The 19595-nt window shown below is 40.3% G+C and overlaps 1 long non-coding RNA gene across 4 annotated transcripts in view; it reads right to left on the bottom strand.

The window, feature by feature from the left end:
* Positions 1-16687, bottom strand: part of LOC133265214 (uncharacterized) — a 77888-nt gene extending 61201 nt beyond the window's left edge. For all 4 annotated transcript variants that reach the window (XR_009741891.1, XR_009741890.1, XR_009741892.1 and 1 more), the window contains exon 1: positions 16512-16687. This is a non-coding gene — a long non-coding RNA (uncharacterized LOC133265214). The remainder of the gene's footprint in view (positions 1-16511) is intronic.
* Positions 16688-19595: the final 2908 nt, after the last annotated feature.

Here is a 19595-nt window from a genome sequence, read left to right as displayed (position 1 = left end):
TAACCACTGCAACGGAAGAATTTGGCAAGAAGCACTGGATGATCCATAAACACATCTCAATGGTAATTTCAGCTTCCTGTATGACAGGGAGAATAGCTGACATTTGACAGCCTGTCTGCTCATATAGTCAAGGAATCAGACTGTTTTCCAGAGAGGGTAAATCTGAATGCTGCAGCTATGATAATTCATCATAGTCAGTATTTCAGATAGGCTAGAAGGAGATGGGCAAGGCAGGAGTCCCTGCTTTCAAGGATGCAACATTATGAACTCCACTATGCCTTCAGACACCATCAGAGTTTTTGTAGATAACCTATTCCTACACCTTCAGGATCCATTAATTCATCTACAAACCAAACTCTCAATAGAAGTCCTCCTGTTTCAGTCTCTCTTGCCTCTCTCTCCCTTCTCCAAATTGCCATCAATACAGCCCTACACCAAAATTAACTGCTAAGTCTATGAACACAGAGCTGAAGAACCTTTTATTTTTCACCAAAACATGAATTATGAAGCCTTCTTATCTGGGTTTGCACTTGATTCCAGACAGCGTGAACTGCTGTGAGCAAGGCTTTCTCATAAATGCGGAATGAGATGGTATATTACAATAGCACAACCTGAAGAGCTATCTTATCACCATCTTCACTCAATACTAAAAAAACATTCACCACCACCACCCCCCCTTTCCTCCCCCCACAAATAACTCACAGAAAAAGTAAAAGAGCAACTTGGGAGAGCAAAACTAGGCATTTACACTGATGAGAAAGAATGTGCATAAATACCCCTCTTTTGTTAGCAACTGTGACAGAACATCGCATATATTTTCATATCCTTGACGCATGTGAGAGAATCCTGTGAAACTGCTGTATTTCTTCATTAGTGTCCAGAATGGGACCTTACAGATGGCACTGAAACTATTTTTTATTTTTTCCTCTCTTAGATGTTTAACAAATATTATTTGGAAATACGTTAGCAAGACTGTCAGCTGCTCTATCAACATGCCATCTCTGAAGTCCACACAGCCATTGCTATTTATGCTAGCTGAAACCTGGCATTTGCATTGCTAAGAGTTGGCAGTTCTATGCATTAGTAAGATTCCATGTCTTTCCATTATAAGAGCCTGTCTTCTTTCTCCTAAGGTTAGCCCATGTACAGACTACACGATATTTTCATAACACATCTTGACCTCAAACTGATTTGAATTACATACAAACTTTAGCCAAAATAATTCAGCTGTTCTTAACAGCATAGTGAAGAAAGCATGTGTGGATTTTCTTCTGTGACCTTCAGTCAGAGCTTTGAGATCTATCTTGATAGTTTTCTCCATCATAAGCTCCCCCAAAACGGTCAGAAGTCAGATTAGGATAGAAGTGGGAATAATTCAATTAGATGGAAGAAAAACTCAAAAAGACTACAGAAAACAGAATGGAAATGAGATGTATACTCCACTCTCCCACCCATCACATCAGCACAGTAAAGAACTGTGTCAGCCTCATGTTTAATGACAGAATGGAAGCAAACTCTGCCCAGTCCCACCTGGTCCCTGGGAAGGTTTTCCTTTATCCGAACAGCCCAGCTGGCAGATCTTGGAATTATCAGTCACTCTTCAAGAGATGCTGAGATTCTCCAGTCGCTTTCCTATGCCCTTCAGGCTCCTTAACATTCTCTTGATGAGCAGACTCACTGCTCATCCGCTCCCTAGGAAAGAAGTCATTTCTCCATCAGGTGCACCACCTAACCCAATCATTCTAAAGGAAAACATTACAATATAACCAAAAAGGCCAAATACTGTATACCACACCATCAACTTCTCAACAGCTAAAATCTCTTTTCAAAGCTGTAGAGATGCTAAACACTTGGAATTGAAGAGGTATGCCACACGGAGAGAGATTCCCTATATCATCTTCATGAAAGTTTATGCGAGCTGGCCAGACTATGAGTCCTGAAGAACTATAAATGGAACACATTTTAAAAAAGCACTCTGTTTTAGTCTTTAAAATGCCATATAATCTCATTCTCAGCAAATATACTTTATCTTTTCCTACACATAACTGTGACATACATGGCTGTACACAACTACGACTCATGTGCTAGCATTGAAGCTCATCTGAGAGAGTAGTGGAGATGTCAATGCTAAATTAGACCCAAGAGAATAGGAAGAGAAAGGATAGTCTCATAATGAAGGCAACTGAAAGATGCTATCAGACTCAGAGAACGGAAGAGGTAGAGACATAAGCAGTTTACAGAAACTGTTCTTAAACAGAGTGCAATATTGGCACCAAAGAATCAGATGCTAAAGGTCTTAAGCACCCCAGGCTGGTGGAAGACTTTTGACCTTTATCTCTTTTGTTTCAGTTTTCCTGAGCTGCTGTCACTGCTTCATCTCACAGGTTTGTTGTGAAGATAAAGTCATCATTAGCGCTTGTGAAGCTCTTGGACACTGCAGTGGTGACTGCTGTTAAAAAGCCCATGCAGAGATTCAGAACTCCTTTTCAGAGCAGAGTTTGAATAGTGTGCCATAAATAAAGCATGGGACCACACACCGAACAATGGGGAAAACATACTGAATAGCTGCTCATTAAGTGTGTGCTATTCATTCTGCTCACTGAATGAGGATCAAGGAAAAAAAGAAAAAGCAGTACATGATCATGTAATTAACAACTGTATCATAATGCAAACACAAGGGGCCTGAATCAGGGTTGCATTGGCAGCCTTGTGTTCGATTGCTTAATTTTGCAACCTTAATGATGTTTCTTTAAAGTAGTTTAACATTAAATTTGAATTCTTTCTAGAAAAACTGTATTAGGCAGCATTTGTCAGTAAATGCAAGTAATCTGATGCATTATGTATATTTGGTTCTCTCCAGGTCTTTCAGTATTCTAAGAATAGTTGCCAAATAACATATCTAACAAAATTTTCCAAGAATTTTTTCAATGTATTTTCCTGTTTAAAAACTTTCCATGGATTGAGATATCTCCAATACAAAGCCATTAAATGAAACAGCACTGCCATCATAATTATGCAATGCAATTTTAGTAAAATTTTAACTCTGAAGCCTTTGCTTTGCCTCTCTACAAAACCAAGAAAATTTCTATCCTAGAAGGACTAATGTGACAAAATGGGAGTAAGAATTACTGACAGTCCTTTAACAGGACAGTGAAGCCACAACTGTCTGAGGAAAAGCAAAGCTGTGTCTCAAATATGAATATGTGAAAATACATTCACTGGTATTGTGACCTACTGAGGTATTTCCTATATCAGCATTCCTGTACTTTCCTGTGAGCTAAAACTGGGTCAGCAGTGGTACCCACTATGGCAGAGCTCTTCCAACTCTGTGTTACATTTCCACCATTTCAAACGGGCTTGAATATTACTGTCATGCACATGCAGCAATGGGAACCTGAACTCCCACAAAATTATATTAAGGCTTCAGTTTTGTTTCTGAAGTCCCATTTGGAAAAGACATTGAATTAATTTAATTTGATGTGGGAGGCTAAATCTTTTCTAGCTAGCCAAATTCATTGCATTTTGTTCTAGAAATGCCATGAATTACTACATTCAGTCAACCCCTTTAGCTTGTGATTTCACTAAAGAAATGACTGAGAGTCCAACATGAGAGAAAGATGGCAGGCCTCAAATACAGGTAAGTTCAGACAACAAAAGCAATTATTTACATGGACTACACAGGAGTCCAAGGAGCTCAGTTTGCCTTTTTTGTTTGTTTACTTTTGCTTTTACCTGGACCACACTTATAAGGCACCTTCCTTTAGTCAGGAGACAGCATCTTTTCCTATAGGTAGAGTACACACAGAACACCCCAAAGGGAAGTGTATGCTATGCTCTCCCGTGCAGAACATGCTTTTTCATCTTTTTTGCCTCTCACCTTGCCCCCCCAGAATGCAAGATTCTGGTTTTTACAGCAAACCTACATCCTCCCAAAGGGTGTTCACATAAGGCAATTGAATGAACAAAGTGCACGACCTCTTTTGTACACACTAATGCCTCAAAGTCAGCTGCAATCTGCCACCAAGGCATTTCATATCCAAAATGTCTTCCCAAAGCAAACAGTAACAAGAGGCAGATGGGACCTACAATTCTCAGTCAGAACTGATCACCACATTAAAATATATCAGAGCATCTCTGTACTAAACTGCCGGGTGTCTGGGTACACAGCCTGTTTGTAGCCATAAAAACACCACGACAACTCAGGGACTTGTCTTTTGATGGCCAGGCACAAGCTGTTGGCATTCTGCCCCTTCACAGAAAGCCCTTACTTTTCAGCTGTCCAAGCACATCTCTTAATTATCTTTTCTCTTGTTCAAGTTGCAGCTTTTATCACAGAATTCACAGATCATTAATCCTTAAAAGAGAGAGGGACCTGAGAAATACACAAGATAGTGAGGAAGAACCTTGCTTTAGGAGACTAGGTCCAAGTGGAGTCATTAGGGCAGCCATCCAAATTATTTTGTATGGCTGAGGAAATGTTTTGTTTCAAGTCTTTTGACAAAAAAACACCACTCCAAACAAACAAAAAGATGAATGTGAGTCGGTAAATATTTTATCAGAGACCACTCAATAAGTGACATAAATAAAACAGTTACTGACAGCAGAAACAGACGCACATATGTACAGTTCAACCCCTTTAAAAATACATCTGCCCTGCCTTGTGGATTCTATTGAATATCAATAACTTTTTTAGTTTGTCTATTATGTAGCACATTGTCCAAACAAGATGCAGTCATTACCTGATAGTCCCCAAAGACTGGGTGATTTTTAGGTGTCAAGTACATTTGGAGCAAGTTTTCGACCGGAGTTGGAAAATACTAACAAATTCCTGCAACATAGACTTGTAGGTACCTTGTGTAGGTAGTAATCTGCAGAAGCCATTTTTGCTCCAAACACAGGCTGGGTCCTTCCTGTCCTAGATACTGCATAGGCTGAGCACATGGTTTCTAGCCAAGACAGATTTACAGCCCTTGGGAAGCACCTTTGCTCAGTGTTGCCCTGGTGAAAAATATGGTGTATTAGCTTCATGCAGTGCCACATTACAAGGACAAATAGCTTCCAGTGTCCCCCAAACTGCTCACTTGGGAGATTTTACAGTACCAGGCAAATGTATTGTAAGCCTAAGTAAAGCACATCAACTAAAGAGAAGACATCAGAGAAGGGCATGACCTGCTTATTGCCATGGATCTCTACAGTGTCCCAGGAATCATGCACTACGTGTGACACAGGGCTTCTCACCAGCTTAGGTCTCCCTCTGCAGCCACTCTCACAGACTTTCCCACACCGAGCAGCAGCGCGGGTCTCAGTACAACTCCTCCAAGCCAGCAGCCTCCACACAGGGGGCTAAGGGAGGAGAGAAGCAGCTCCAAAGCAGACTAAATATTACATGCACAAGGGACAATTCAAAAGCAGCAAGGGAGAGCCAGTGTCTTCAGAGCATGAGTGCTGATAAATGAGACGGGTTAAAAAAGAAATAAAAATCACATCTTGTCAGGCCTTAGGTAGCTAAGCAGCTTACAGCTGTTTATACGAGTAAGGAGAGAGCTGAAGAAAGCGAAGTGCAGGATAGCTTCAGTCACTTATGACCGGGGTGGACGCAGACCTTCATCCAAAGTGTGAAGATCTCACCACTGCACTGATGTAGGAGCATCGCAAAAGGCAGGAGCATTGGCCAGTGCTAAAGCTATGAAGAGTTAATCAAACGTATATAATGTCATGCTGCACAGTGAGGGATGTCAAAACATCTGGGTGCCTCCTTTTAAGTATTTGCAGCTTTTAGGATAGGCTCCACATCAGGGGAGAAGCGAGATCACCGGTACCTTGATAATGAGTTAACATGGGCAAAAAGTGCCCTTCTCACTCCAGCACGTGGTCTGCATTCTCTGTGCTGACTGGCTTTGAGACAGTGCTGTAAAACAGCAGTGGAGCTGAAGCAAGTGCTTTCCACAGCTCCAAGGTTGTTGCTGCTAGGGGCAAGCTGGTGTTTTGAAGGAACCTTTGCATGCCAGTGCAGAAAAGGCATTTCAATTCCTGCTTTTCTTTCTTTTTGGCTTGCATTTTCTGTTGTCATTCAAACGTGAATGATCTTCAAATGAACTGCTGCTTACTGCTACAATGCTGCTTCCAGAATGACTACATTTAATGCTTTCCTGATGCACTGTTAGAGATATATATTATTATTACTATTATTTTCAAATCGATGCTTAAATGAATAATTTGTATGCACCAGTGAGCTTTACTTGAAATCTAGCAACATGTCTAAAAATAACTGTTGTGCCAATGGGTAAATTCTGGCAAGTCACTGAATCAAAAGGAGTGTGACAGAGGCAATTGGAAGATGAAAATAATGAAGCTGGTTTTTTGCCCTTTTGTTTTCAGCATGAAAAATAACATTTTCCCTAACAGATGAACATTTGAAGTGCTCTATAGCAGACACCTTTTGTTTTTACTCAATAAGGAGCTGATTCCAACACCCAAACCGACACAAGAATAAACACATTATTTGTATGCATTTTTGGTTCACTTCTAGCATCTTTTTTCTTCTTTGTTAATTCAGCTTTCAGAGAGCCTGAAATGTAAAACAGAGTGTCTTGAAGTTCCCCAAGGAAAGCTGCACAACAGATGGTAAGATACTGTAGTTTCAGAGGTTTGATTAGAAGAGTCAGTAATATCTAGTGGGTTGAGCACAGGCTTGAGAGCCAGGGGCTTTCAAATTTTAATCCCTACTTTACCACTTGCTCGCTGCCTAGCCTGTGGTGAGTCACATTGTACCCACATTCTGCATTACTGTAAAATGCAAACATGGGTGATTCTCACAGGATTGTTTAGAAGGATTAGTATAAGGTTTTACTTTGTTCAGAAGATCTTAAATGCTGACCAAGTGTTAAGAATTGCTTTACCATACTCCATAAGTGAGACGCTGTTGTTACACCAAATCAAAATCTGCATTGTTGTACAACCCAGAATAGTGCTTCTGGAAAGGTGTGGTTCTAACGCCTTGACTCTAAGCAGATCATCCAGAAAATAACTGGTAATCATCTTGAACAAAACATACTGAGACAAATTTAGTGTGAAATTTTTCATGTGTTCCTTCTACAAAAGTGCTGGTTTAAGGATTTAGTTTATAAACAGAATTCTGGACAATAAAGTAAATAGCAAAAAAGGAAAAAAACACCCAAAACCACTGTAAAACCTACAGCACAGACATCATTGGAAAGAAGTGTATCTTCCCAGGAAGGACTCTGCTCTATTAAGAGCTCATAAAATGGCTTAAAAACATGTCTCCTGTCCCAGTGGGGACCTGAAATACTTAATGCTAACAGTAAGAGTTGTTTTTGCAATAACTTCTTTCATACTTTTTCCCCTCCTACATTTAGAAGCATAATCCAAATTTAAATATTTTAAGCCAAAAGCTAAATAGCTTAATGAAAACCAGAAAAAGTGAAAATTTATTATAACGTTAATGAAGGCTATACCTAAAAAGCTTTTATAATTGATCCAGCACCTTTCTGTTCTACCACCAGTTGTGGCATCTTAAGTACAACAGATGGTTCCTTCAACATCATGCCAAAAGGTAAATCACTTCCACCAAGTGGCATAGTTTCCAGAGAAGACCACAATTAATAACCCCTTGCACAGGCCCAATTCTGTCTACTGTGAGAAATTCCTGAGCTTTCTCCTCATGAAGCTGAGAACTTATAGATCAATTATCAGTTAAAGATAAATCATCCCAACATTGTAATTTCTCTTTGCATTTGATCTCCAGAACCCATTTTATATATTTGAGCTAGGAAGTATTTCCTATAGCCCAGTGCCAGCAGCACAGCAGAGGGAAGCACAAGCATCACCAAAGGCTTGGATCTTCACTTACCAGTCTCCTTAGCTTGTCCTAACCAGCTTTATGCTAATCCAAAGCACTTGATGCACATCCTCCACATTCAAAGTTAGTCTGAATGACCCACATGAAAAGCATGTAGTGGAGGACACTGGTGAACCACAGCTCTCTTGCTGGGCTGGTCAATATGTCAACTCTGTAATAAGCATTAAGCACTGGAGGAAAATGGCATCAAATAAGTCACACAGAGTCCAGCAGTCAACTCCTACAGCTTGAAGTCACTAAATACATCTAGTCAAACCACAGCAATTGTTTACCAAAAAAATCTCCCTGAAAAGTCGTACACACACGCGTTTTTACATTTGTGACTGGAATTAAGGGAGATGGGGATGACAGAAAAAAATCACCCCACAAAGAAAGAAAGTTCAGATGCCTTTCACAGAATGAAAGGTTCCTCCCACATCCATTCAGTAGTGGTTTGTTGCAGGTCTGTGATATTCCTTGGCTCACTACCTGCTGTGTCATTGCTGTCACAAGCCTACGCTTTCCTCCAACGTACCATAGTAGCAGAGCCAGAGAGAAATAATTATGGCCATCCCCAATGCTCCTCTGTCCATACTGTCTAGTGTAGAAAGGATGTAAGGCACATGAAGTTTAACTTCTGTAAGGCGAAGCAGAAACCCAAGAATCAGACTTATGTTAGCAGAGAGTATTTATTCACTCCTGCTTTAATAACAATGAAACTAAAATGTCTGATGCAGAAAATATTCATGGCTTTCTTACAGGAAAAAGAAAACAGATGGGAAGGCACTAATCAGCTCAGGGGCAGCAATCTTTTCAGTTATACATCCAGAGATGCATGGAATTCAGAGTTCCAGGTTTAGAGTGGAAAACAATACTTCACATTTCAAGACTGCATAAACATTAAATCAGCCAAGCCCCTAAAGCTGAGTGACTATGGCTGTGGTCCTTAATCAACAACAGCGCTCATTCAGTGCTGTGCCTGAACCAACAAATGAGGTAATGAAAGAGGTATAAGCAATTGTCAGAGTTGTCAAAAGCATGAGTAAGAGCCACTAAAACCCTCTCATACCCCCACAGGCTTGAAAACATTTTTGTATCTGTTTAGCCTTGACATCAGTGTGAGTCACTACTTGGAATCAAAAGAGATTAGGGAGGCTAGATGTACTCTAGACACCTACTGAAAGAGCTTCCTGCAGCACTTTGTGAACATGGTTTCTTGTTGTCTGCCCTTAGAAACCCAGACATAATACATTCCACTTAAAACTTGCTTGCTGTCTCTTTAGTTATTTATATTGTTTCAAAATCTGTTTACTTTGAGGAATGAAAAAAAAACACAATCAAAACAAACAAAACACCAAACCAGAAGCAACCCGAAATATCAACTCCCAGTGCTGTTGTCAGATGTATGAAGAAGTGAAGCCTTTCCTCAAACCAAGAACTGAATTTAGATCCTGCTTTGACCTTATATCTCTTATGTACAACTGCATGTAAACTACGCTATTATTTCCAAGTACCTTATCATCTGTTCTGGGCTATATCTCTGTCCACAGAGACGAGTTGCGTTTTGATTTTAAATTTAGGAGCAAAAGGTCAACCTGCATCAGCAACAGAGAATTACAAGACAACTGAGACTGAATGGGACCCAGTTTGTTTAGAAAGCAAATATATAGCTGTAAAAGAGATGCCTTTTCATTTCTGTAAAGCAATACCATGAAACGCAAGTCTGTTTTCCCATAATGAAATCATTCCACTGATGCTTTTTCTCATGCATAGAATAATTCTTCATACTTTTTTATTCCATTTTTCAGATTAACTCAGGGTAAAATCAAGGGTGCCTCTCTCATCAGTTGCGTGCAGTCATGTGGTTATGGTTTGTTTCACATTAGCCTGCTCTTTAGGTCGTATCTACATCACCTTCATTACATTCACAGTTTTGGTCATGCAGGACAGCTAATCTATAGCAAGAGCTTCCAATTCCCCCTCCTTTTCTAACAGCCTACCTTATTCATGTTTTCTTCAATTATCTGAGTGCAGAAATGAATGAGGATATGAATTAATTCTATTCCCACACCTGCTGAATAACAAATGATTAATTTTTTTGATGGTAGAAAAGCATTTTGTCTTTCCTACTGACAACAATAAAAGCCTTACAACCAGATATCCTCAGGCATGTGATTACCTTTAAGAAGGCCGTTCATTTTTTTATAGACAGCCATTCAATATATGTTTAAAATCACTTCAGTGATAAAAATGTTTCTGCCAAGAAGTTTCCTGTTAGAAAGTCAATAAAAACCAGAAACCATATATACAGTCACAAGTGCAAGGATTTACACCAGCCAATACTCAGGAAAGATAGCTCAGTGCTCTTCATTCTCAGAGCTGCTCTTGATTCGCTCAAGAAAATCTTTGGGCATTAGTTCAGTATGTCTAGTTTAAGTAAGACTGCTGTGCTGTTGAACAATCCCTCAAAAAGATGAAGTTTACCAAATTCCATGATTACTCACTGGACTAAGTTTTTCCCAGAATTCAGGAATTACAGAAAATCATTAAAATCTCTTTTAAGGAAGGGCTCTGTTAGAGAGAGACCTTGAGGATAAATTATTATGGGCTTACCATTTTCCACACACATTACCTTAACTAACAAAGTGGTAAAATTGTTCTCTCCTGTTTACCCAGCTCTCATTCTTGTCTGGCTCAGTGCCCTTACTGCAAGGCTTGGAGAAGTGTACTACAATTACTGAGAAGTGGATTATTTTTAACAGTTCCGTCCCTTTCATTTCCAACGAAACATTGCTTCCTATTATTTGACAGTCATTTCCTAGTATAATTTATAAGGGCAATTGGAAGTAAAAAGGAGTGTTGCTTTTCTAACCAAAATAATAACAGTAATCTAGGACACTTCCAGGCAGCCTGACGTAACGGGAGGTTGGAGCATGAAATTCTGTGGCACTGGAAATGGAGAAATCAGTTCTTCTCCAATATAAATTCTTCAGCTGCATCTTAGCCAAGCTTGAAAATGTCATATAAAAACTAATGCAGATGATCTCAAAGCCAGAAAGATCCATGAGTTCTATAAATTTATGAGGAATTGATGAGTCAGATCTGCAGCCTTTTCTATCATTCAGCTTAAAAACTGGGTGCAACATTAGGCTCTAAGCATTGTGCATTAGTAACTTATAGGGCAGTCAGAAATACTTTACTTAGGTTTTAATTACTAAGAATTAGTTCTGGGGCAATTTACTGCATTTCCTTATGCTGAAAAAAGCAACAGATATTTGCAAAGTGTAGGCGTTAATTTGGTCTTGTGCTCTCCCTCTGCCTCATCTTGATGTCCCCTTGCTTCTTGGATCATTTTCCTAGCTGCAACCTCCATTACTACTGCAAGGAACATACTTAAAGTAACTCAGTCTAACCAAAATATCTTTACCCCGTAGCTCTTGTTCTACTGGTTTTGAGCTTGTTTTCTGCCCAGCTCCACGAGTATCTTTTTGTACCCTTTGAAGACTCCTTTTTTTAGACCAGAACTCTAAAACATCAAGATTTGGTATAATAACCAAACATGACATTACACCTAGCTTTTGAACCCAGTACGTGCAGCCCTGATACCAGCAGAATTTATCAGGCTCACTGCCAAGCACCGGTTTCAGAAATGAAACTGATTGAGCCTCTAAGGGATCAACCTAAAAGCAAAGTATGCAGGCCTTTTTATTTTAGTATGGCCGCAGGACCATGGGCAGTAATTGCAGCAATACGGTATCAGTATCAAAGGTTTTTGGACTCTTTAACAAACTGATTTAATGGTCACTGAGAAAGGTGCCAAGTTAAATTTAACTTTGAAAGATACATTGCAAAGAAGCTAGTAAAGGTAGCTGGATATACTGCACAAAGAATCATTTCTAATTATTCTACACGTAGGCAGGAAAAGTATGGTACAGAATTTTCTGATTTTTCTCTGGATGCTCTTCATTATTATTCAAAAAACAGACAGAAAGAGAGATGAAGTCCACTCGACTATTTCCTGACCCTCGGTTTACCCTTTCTTTTAATGAGTGAAGTTTACACAGGTATTACATGAATACCTCCAAGCTAGCTTGTCCTCTCCTGTGCTTTGAAAATCCTACTTGGAACCTACATGCCTAGCTTCTGTGTATTTTTAAAATCCGAGGTAGTAAGGCTAAGTCAGAAGATAAAACCAGTGTGGAAGTAGCTGTAGAATTAGATGTTAACATTTGTGTGGGGAGAAAGTTACATTTCCTCTATTTCTTAAATCATCTGCTCAAACTTTTACCCTCTTGTTGAGCATTTTCAAGTTGAGATCAGTTCTTACAGGCTCTTCTCCAGTTTCCTTGTCATTGAGCTGAACCTTTGATTGAGGATGACAACTCTTCCAAGGACAATTTAAATCTGACACTTCCGGCCAGCAATTGCCAATCATCCCTTCATATGTGCTAGTCGTGTATTCTGCAGAGCTGTGGGGTTTTGACTTAACCTCATTTCACTTCTGACAATCTCTACAAAGGAATTATTTGCAGTTGCTACAATATGTGATGGGTTTGAACTTAGGTCAGGGAGATTGAATTAAAGCAGAGGGCATCCTTGTGATGAAATCATACCAACTTTTCCAAATAAAAAGACTTATACACATCAAAGGATTGAATAGTGTAAGTAGTGTCCTTTTGTGATGTGAATTTTCTTCTCATGAGAACAGGTCATGCTTTACTGTCAAAAATATCTAAAGGTCATGGGCATCGCTACCTATAGCAATTCATTTCAGTCTATGAAAAATGCTTCACAGTCTCCCCCCACTAAACTAATTTGGCAGCTTAAATTCAGCTGCTGTTTCTCCAGCTCATCTACTCACTTCAAAGACTATACATGTTCTGTGGTGCATCTCATGACATTGCATCATACAACCCCAGGTTCATTTGTATACTGTTAGGTGGTGAATACAAAGGTTAGAAGGCTATAAAAATGTGTTTTCTAAACGCCTGCATTTAACATGCTGCTCCACTAGAACCATGCAGACACAGGGATGCAACATTGGCAATACAGTAGTGCTGTTTCTTTGGAAAGGGAAGTAACTGTCATAAAAAGAAACATCAACATAAACTGCATACAATCAGATAAACTAAGCACAATAAGGTCAGATCAATTCAATCTCAGTAGGAACGGAGGGTGTCATTGCTCGTATTGGTGAAAGCAATAGCAACTGAACCCACAACCAGCTACTTTCATCAGCACGCTGCTGACTCCAAAAGTAACCCACATTGGAAGCCTCATTTAAGAAGGAGCAAGGCGGCACCACTGAACTCCAAACCTGTTCACTGTTTTGTGCTGATGATCATATTTGAAAGAGCACATCCGAACAGTCAAACTCCTGGTAAGCACTGCTGCATCTGAGATTGCTTCCCCTGCCTCTCTGACCTGCAGAGTTACATATCTGGCACACAACCACATTAACAGAGCCACAGGGCTTCCCTCAAGGAGAGGCTGGGTATGCCTGCTTTACTACCTGAGCACAGACTGTGCTGGCCTTCTCTGCTACCTGTCCTTGACAAGAAAAGTACAAGACACAGAAGTCCTGTGCAGGGAACCAGTGTCACCCACTGCCTCTGTGAGGGCACCTGGCTCTGCTTTCCCTTGCTACCAACACAGAGGCCACAGAAACACTTGATCCTAAAGTACTTAAAACATGCCAGTTTTTATCTCCATTACATCTTTCTATCTTGTAAGGGTAAGCCACAGGTGTTTAGCACAGAGATGCGTCCCTAATGTGAAGCCAAAGTGACAGAAATAATCCAAGCCTTTTATTAAAAACAAACCACCCTCCCTCACTCACCCACAAGTAGCACACTTCTACATGAGGCTATAAAGAAAACAAGATACCGGCTTCAATAACTTCACTCTGTTAACAGCTACTGCAAGGTGCAGCACAGGGTCTAAACAAACAAAACAACCATTATTGGATTTCTTCTTTAAAGTCACTGTGTGGATTGTTTCCTTAAAACTCTAACACAAATCCCTAGAGCAGCGGAAAAAAACAGTGCTGGGATCTCAAGTGGAGCAGAGGGAGTAACTTTAAAATGTAATAACGTGCCTTATTGGAAAAAGCTGTTCAGTGTTACACCAAAATGACTCAGGCCTTTGCACTGCCACACACGAAGTGGTGCAGATTTCAGCTTCCTATCCATACAAAACAGACCTCTGAGTACGTGTACTTTGCCTTCAATTCCTGGTCTGCAGAAAGAACGTCACTGTCAATGTGACTATGGAAAATAACGCAAAACCAAACCAACCAAAAAAACCATGGGCTGCATTACTCAAATTTCTTCTCTTTCATGTATTCAAAGTTAAACAAACATTTCTGTGTAACTCCTGTTATCTCAAAGTCACAGGAGCGAAATCTGGATTCTTCTCTTGTCTCCTCCATCAGCACAGCTTTTCATTGCACTCGCCTAACAATGAGAAACTTTACTCTTCCCTATAACATGCAAAGAAGGGAGGCCCCAGTTTACCTGCCCGATAGTCTTTTTATTTTCCAAAATTAATATATCTGTATTTGTACCCAAGTTTTCTTATAAAATGACTACACAATCCAAAACTAGAAATATGAATTAAGATACTTGCCACCCCATGCATATTGCAAATAAGCATTTCAAATTGTAAAGATTCCATTTAATCTAATTAAGTATTAAAAAGGATTGTTCCACTTTAACTTGCAGAAACTACTAACTCACATTTTCTGTTTAGTCTACTTTCTTGTGAATACCAGAAATACTGCCTTACAAAGAAGGGTACAAGTTCATCATCTGTAAAAGGCACAGTTTCTTCCTGGTGTAAAAATAAACCTGACAAAAGAATCCATTTTTTAAGAAACATGTCACTAAAGGATTTATCCTTTTGCCTCATTTTCCCCCTACAAGTAGCACAGATTTCTTGTTCTCAAGGTCCATTTCTAGCATCCCACGTAATTAAAAATCTGGGGATTGGGTTGTGTCGTGGGGATTTTTAAAATGCTAAAGCAGTTTTCCTGTAAGTAACGTCAGCCTTGGATGCAGACAAGAATTAATAAGATCTCAGATACTACATTTTAATGGAAATCAAATTAGATTTGTCTCATCTTAGGTGGGACTTGTCAACACAACAACACAGCCAGTGGGAATTCTTAGGTAAATTTACCCAAGTAATTTTCCTTCCTTTGTCCAAATGGAGGGGTCTTTCTCAAACACCTGGCAAATCAAGAGAGCTCTCCCTGCCCAGGAAAGAATTTGCAGACAAACTTTCAGACTCCTCTCATCGACAGCTGACACTGATGAGTGTTTTACCTGTCATTATGTAAAACTGTTAACACATGTTTCCATCCTACTTATAAATGCAGATCTGCATATACAGACTAAGTTAACGTAGCCTGCAATAAGCCTCACTAATCCACTAGCTAAGAACAGACTGACATTTAAAACTGTCAAGAAAAAGACAGTGCCTGAAAAGGATTTATCTGCAGAAGCCCAAACCTTTTCAGTTACTCAGTATCATAATAAAAGGCTATAAAAAGGAAACAAAGACTTGGGAAACCTTGACTCAACTGAAGTCAGTAACAGAACTACAAAACCCTCAGAGGAGCCAGGATTTCATTCCTGGCACTCAGGGCTGTGCCTTGAGCTAGTGTACACAAGAAGTTCAGAATCCTCTGCTCTCCCTGCTTCTCATTGCTTATTTTCCCATCTTGTAGTATCATAAGCCACATGCCTACACTTAGACATACAGTCTTACTGACTTCCAGGGGCTGTTCATCTGTTAACTACAGCAAGTAGCATCTTGCTTGCTTGAGGACTGCTGTCCCTTCAAGGCACACATCTTACCATACCTTGTCCCACTGAGACTGTAAGAAGTCCCTCAAGGCCAATAACCAACCAGATAGGAAATACCAATGTAGTTTCGTTCCCTGTGAAGATCTTCAGTGCAAGAACTGCCTTTGAACCGGGTGTGCATAATACCCTGACCCAGACCTCTAAACGATGCTTCAATATAAATCATTTAAAAATCCAGGCTGACCTAATAGACTGCATCCTGGGGACAGTGCTTACAATGCTGCTACTGCCCGCAGTTAGAGCTAACCTCGTGTGATTCAAGAACAGCCCTAACTTCTCATACTTCTTTCACATCGAGTTCCTCCACCCTCCTCCTACCCACCCCTTGATCTCCTACCACTTACACGACATTTATTCCTGAAAAGCAGTTCTCTCCATACACAGATCATACATTAGAACTAACTTACAGAAGTTTGACTTCCCAGTACCCCACAGCACTGAAAGAAGATTTTACTATTGTTTTCTCAAGTACTCAGTTTTGCTCCTTGGTACTACTATGCTGCATATAGCCTTAGATTAATGTCTTTTCTACTTTTTCACTGATGAAGGAGTTGTCAAATAAACGTGCCCTTTAGCTAGCTGTCAGGGAAAAATAAAGCCTCCTGTGGCATTGAGGAAAAATAGCACAGAGCAGAAAGCAGGATTTTGTATCCCAAAGTGCATAAATCTATATTAGCTGAAAGCTGACTTCCATTTGAAACAAAAAAGCAGTTCCCCACTGAAAACCTCACATCTTTTGCAAACACTGTTATTCATTGAAAGTCCCACTATCCAACAGCACAAACCTTAACTTTCCGGCTCCTTCCAGATGCTTTACCACGCTTGTGCCCTCTGGAAAACACAACACAGCCTCCAAGACAAAGCAGGAGATGCTTTCATGTGAAGTCAGCCCACAGAACTACCACAAGAAACAATGAGCTCTGCACTCCTTCAGCACTGAGAACAAAGCAGAAATGGCAGAGCCAGCTCCTCAGCAGCTGAACCAACTCAGCTCCTATCAGGTACAATGAGCTCCAGGTGAACATCAACCCCAGGATGCAGAGAACCAGCCCCAGGTTCAGATGATGAACCCCAGAGTGCAGATAAGCACCCGGCGTACACACAGGCTAAGGAGCCCAAGGTGCACAAACCCCCAGTGAAGACGCACTCAGGACTGAGTTGTTCTACATTTATATTTCATACCAAAGAGAAGCAACATAACTTGCCTTTTGCTTCTCAGTGAAGTTTAGGAGGAACCTACAATGCAGAGCTTACAGAGGAGCTGCCCAAGGAAGAATGATGAATTTTGGAAAAGGGAGCTAAGAGCATAAGGGAGCACTCCTCAAGGGCACCCTGTTTCTTGAGGCCAAGGCTCCAACCACTGCAGAGCCATTTCTTTGGAAAATTTCTGTATCCTGTATCATTCATGTATTGCCAAAATCCCCCTCATCCTCTGAAGATGAGAACAACAGGACAGTTGGGAACTTCGCTCCTACCAATGCAACCTGACCCAGCCACACTAAAGATCTCTAACACTGCAGAAATAGGCTGTTCACCAAGAAAAGCAGAGCTGCATGGGGAAGGGGAGATACAGACCCTCTGTGGGCTGCCATCAGGAAGATATTTCACATTGCTTCTCAAAATAAATAAAATTACCTGAACAGTTTTTACAGCTGTGTCAATTTGAAACAATTTTGCTATTATCCAACTTGCACCACCCAGCCCTAATTAAAAAGCAATCCAGGTAACTGCAAATGAGGGAGTAACTTTATTTTTGTAGTGTAAATTCCCCAGTGAACATAAAAATTAGCAGATGTTTTCACAATAGTGGCTATTTCTTTATCTACAGCACTACTTCATTGCTGGGGGACATTCAGAATCAATCTGTGCTTTTACTAGATGTCTGCATAGTAGCTACTCCTTGATGCACTTGACTTCTTTAATGCCTCAGGATACATTCAGCATACATTTGGTAAAGAGGCATTTGTATTGGTTCTATGGTTTTATGCTGATCATCATCATGCTTGTTGTCATAAATAATAGGGTACTCCATAAGAGATGTGATTCCGGGTAACAGGACCAAGCAACTGGAAAAAATTCTCCCTCAAATAGGTTTTCAGATTTAAACAGAGATATTGGTTAGCGTGTATGTATTTGCAAACCTATTTCTTTAGGCAAAGATTGGAAAGGCAAGGAGAATCACAAAGTCAATTTTAACTGTGAATATGCACTTAAAAAACACATTAAATTGTATCTTTGTCTGCAGCTCATGCATTTCCCCAGTGCCCTAGAACGAGCTCAACAAGACTGAATTCTGCATGAATTATTTTAGTACTTGAAGGAAGACTTAAACTGTGGGCGGATTTCAGTGAAGTTCTTCTCATCTGCGCTTGCACCACGCATGAACAGGAGGGAGGGAGAGAGATGGATTGAAAGGACTGTACCTTTAACTTTGTATCTTCAGCCCTAAGCAAAAATACATCCTTAACAGATTGCACAGATGTGATACTAAAGGCTTCTCTCCTGAACTCTGCTTATTTCAAATGCAAAAAAAAAAAATCTTAAGAGCCTCAGTTAAAAGCATCACTATGATACAACAATGTGAGGAAGAAATGCAAATGGATTGAAATCTCCTGGTTTAACTAAACGATTGTCTAGGACAGAGACCAGTGAAGGTGTTTTTCACGAATTTGAAAAACAAGAAAAAGATGTGGCTTTTGAATAACACTGTAAAAGTCTGGCCACTTCAGTGCTCTCCAGGCTCGAAAACTGAACTCATCATCTGACACCAGACATGAAACTCTGCCAGAGCCAGCATCCAGCCTTCAGGCCAGGTCTTGTGCCCAAGCTAGCCACCCTTGGGTGCCATGGACACAGGGCCTGGGGTAAAGGCAGCAAAGCACTGTGAGTTCAAAGGTTATAAAGCATATATGGATTCATCAGAAGCTTCTTTTCACTGAATGCCCTAGGAAACACTTGTCAGTTTCTTCTTACCTCCCTTGGAGAAAAGAGAGGGTTATTATTATTATCACAAAACCCAGAGGAAAGAACCAAAATTGCTGCTTATGTGTGTAACCCATACATCAGCCTTTATTTTTATTTTCCAGGCTGCTGAGGAGGCTGGGGCCAGAGGTGAGTACATTGAGAGGCTGTCCCTTTGTGCAGCTGCGTGTTCAAATTGATGGGACAGGTCTCAAAATGACAGATGGATGCCTGTAGCTATTTGATATATTCACTGAATGAATAATAAATAAAATGGCAATGCAGTGGCATTTAAAGGGCCTCAGAGTCTATCACCTCCCAGAGAAGCACACAGCCCAACTTCAGATGTTTCACAACAGAAAGCTTTAATATTCTCAAGGCCTTGTTTTACTGTTAGGACTGGGCAGAAAATGCTGAAGCAGGATTTCAGTTTCTGCTGTACAGAAACAGTCCTTGCTTTGTAGGGATATTCTCAGCAGAGCCTTCACAGGCTTTGTAAGCCTACCAGGAAACAGTACTGCTTTGGCTGTAATTAACCCAGAATACCTGTAAATGCCTTAGTCGTGTGTGAGAATGAAAAGCAGCAAAGAGAAGCCACAGCAGCTTCACCAAAAGCCTCTTCCACGACAACCAGTGGAAGAATTTAAATTACATCCTTAATATACACATGTAGTATTAGGGCTGCTTTTCTTCCACATGATGTAGGAGTATAGAGCAATGACCATAAATACAGGCATTAAATGGCCTCCTTTCTATTACTGGAGGGACAAAATTATATCAGCAAGTTGGGCCTATTTAATATACATCATGCGGCATGTAATAGAGCCCGGTAAATCCTAGCCAAATATGAGCTCATTGTTCTCCTCAACTTGCCATTCCCTTAATATCAGAGCAAATACCCTCCCAGA

This window comes from Pezoporus flaviventris, unplaced genomic scaffold (genome assembly GCF_033815535.1).
Source record: "Pezoporus flaviventris isolate CSIRO_AGI_PZ_B2104156 unplaced genomic scaffold, CSIRO_AGI_Pfla_v1 ptg000005l, whole genome shotgun sequence".
NCBI lineage: Eukaryota > Metazoa > Chordata > Aves > Psittaciformes > Psittacidae > Pezoporus > Pezoporus flaviventris.
This window is presented reverse-complemented; position numbering and strand designations above follow the sequence as displayed.